The sequence below is a fragment of the Volvox carteri genome (genome assembly GCF_000143455.1).
Source record: "Volvox carteri f. nagariensis unplaced genomic scaffold VOLCAscaffold_97, whole genome shotgun sequence".
NCBI lineage: Eukaryota > Viridiplantae > Chlorophyta > Chlorophyceae > Chlamydomonadales > Volvocaceae > Volvox > Volvox carteri.
In genome coordinates, this window is record NW_003307640.1 from 210234 (window position 1) to 212648 (window position 2415).

The following is a 2415-nucleotide window of genomic DNA, read 5'->3' on the forward strand; positions in this document are numbered from 1 at the left end:
AATCTTAGCGTTAGGTGCGAAAGAGCATGGCTTTTGTAACGCAAAGAGCTAACGCACAACGGCTATGGAAAAGCGGAAATCGGCCCTTCTGGCCAACTTTTTTAAAAATTTATAATTTTCAGATTGTAAAGGTTTATTTGGAAATAAACTTGTGTCGTTTTGGTCGACTTGAACAATTTATCCGTGCGTATGTTGAAACGCGAAGCATACGCGCATGTGTAGCAAGGCGATACGCATGCGATTCCATATTGCGATTCGTGCGTGTGGGGAGACAATGCGTAAAGCAATTCGCGTCCACTCGCACATCAAACGCACACAGTCCGCAAGGCTATTTGCATGCGAATGCATGTTGCGTATCATGCGTATGAAGGCTGATTGCGTAAAGCTTAACGCGGCCTAACACTCACCTTACGCACACATTTCGCAACGCATTTCGCATGCTAATACATGCTGCGTTTCATGCGTATAAAGGCTCATTGCGTAAAGCTTAACGCGGCCTAACACTTACCAAACGCACACATATCGCAACGCAATTCGCATGCAAACAAATGTTGCGTTTCAAGCGTATGAAGGCTCGTTGCGTCAAGCTTAATGCGGCCTAAGCTAACACACAACAAGCACACACGATTTACCTTTGATGAATCGCATGACATAACATTTCGCATGCCATGTTTTATGTGTTGGTCGCATACTCAGTTCGTTAACCTTCACGCAGTCTCATGAGAGAATAACATGTTTGGCAGCACTCAGGGGGCCCTTCCGCAAACGAAATCGCATCAGGTGCAGCCCTACACCGCACAACGATTCATCATACCATCAACTAGATGCCAGAAACGTGGCGGGACATGCCGCATGCGAACGCGCACGCAATTAGACCCCCGCCGTGAGATGCGTCGGCGGCTGTGAGGCAGGTGGGGACATGCCTGTGAGGCTGAAAGGGCTTCCGGACGCATAAATCGCACCAGGCGCCGTCGTACGCCGAACCAACGATGAATCATAACATTAACTAGTTGCTAGAAAGGCGGCGGGGAAAGGAGCATCCATACGCGCACGCAATTAGAACCCCGCCGTGAGATGCGTCGGTGGCTGTGAGGCAGGTGGGGACATGCCTGGAGGCTGAAAGGGCTTCCGAACGCATAAATCGCACCAGGCGCCGTCGTACGCCGGACCAACGATGCATCATAACATTTCTAGCTGCTAGAAAGGCGGCAGGAATAGGAGCATCCATACGCGCACGCAATTAGAACCCCGCCGTGAGATGCGTCGGTGGCTGTGAGGCAGGTGGGGACATGCCTGGAGGCTGAAAGGGCTTCCGAACGCATAAATCGCACCAGGCGCCGTCGTACGCCGGACCAACGATGCATCATAACATTTACTAGCTGCTAGAAAGGCGGCAGGAATAGGAGCATCCATACGCGCACGCAATTAGAACCCCGCCGTGAGATGCGTCGGTGGCTGTGAGGCAGGTGGGGACATGCCTGGAGGCTGAAAGGGCTTCCGGACGCATAAATCGCATCAGGCGCCGTCGTACGCCGGACCAACGATACATCATAACATTTCTAGTTGTTAGAAAGGCGGCGGGGAAAGAAGCATCCATACGCGCACGCAATCCCCGCCGTGAGATGCGTCGGCGGCTGTGAGGCAGGTGGGGACATGCCTGGAGGCTGAAAGGGCTTCCGGACGCATAAATCGCATCAGGCGCCGTCGTACGCCGGACCAACGATACATCATAACATTTCTAATTGTTAGAAAGGCGGCGGGGAAAGGAGCATCCATACGCGCACGCAATTAGAACCCCGCCGTGAGATGCGTCGGTGGCTGTGAGGCAGGTGGGACATGCCTGGGAGGCTGAAAGGGCTTCCGGACACATAAATCGCACCAGGCGCCGTCGTACGCCGGACCAACGATGCATCATAACATTAACTAGTTGCTAGAAAGGCTGCAGGAATAGGAGCATCCATACGCGCACGCAATTAGACCCCCGCCGTGAGATGCGTCGGGGGCTGTGAGGCAGGTGGGGACATGCCTGGGAGGCTGAAAGGGCTTCCGGACGCATAAATCGCACCAGGCGCCGTCGTACGCCGGACCAACGATGCATCATAACAGTAACTAGCTGCTAGAAAGGCGGCAGGAATAGGAGCATCCATACGCGCACGCATTTAGAACCCCGCCGTGAGATGCGTCGGTGGCTGTGAGGCAGGTGGGGACATTCCTGGAGGCTGAAAGGGCTTCCGGACGCATAAATCGCACCAGGCGCCGTCGTACGCCGGACCAGCGATGCATCATAACATTAACTAGTTGCTAGAAAGGCGGCAGGAATAGGAGCATCCATACGCGCACGCAATTAGAACCCCGCCGTGAGATGCGTCGGTGGCTGTGAGGCAGGTGGGGACATGCCTGGAGGCTGAAAGGGCT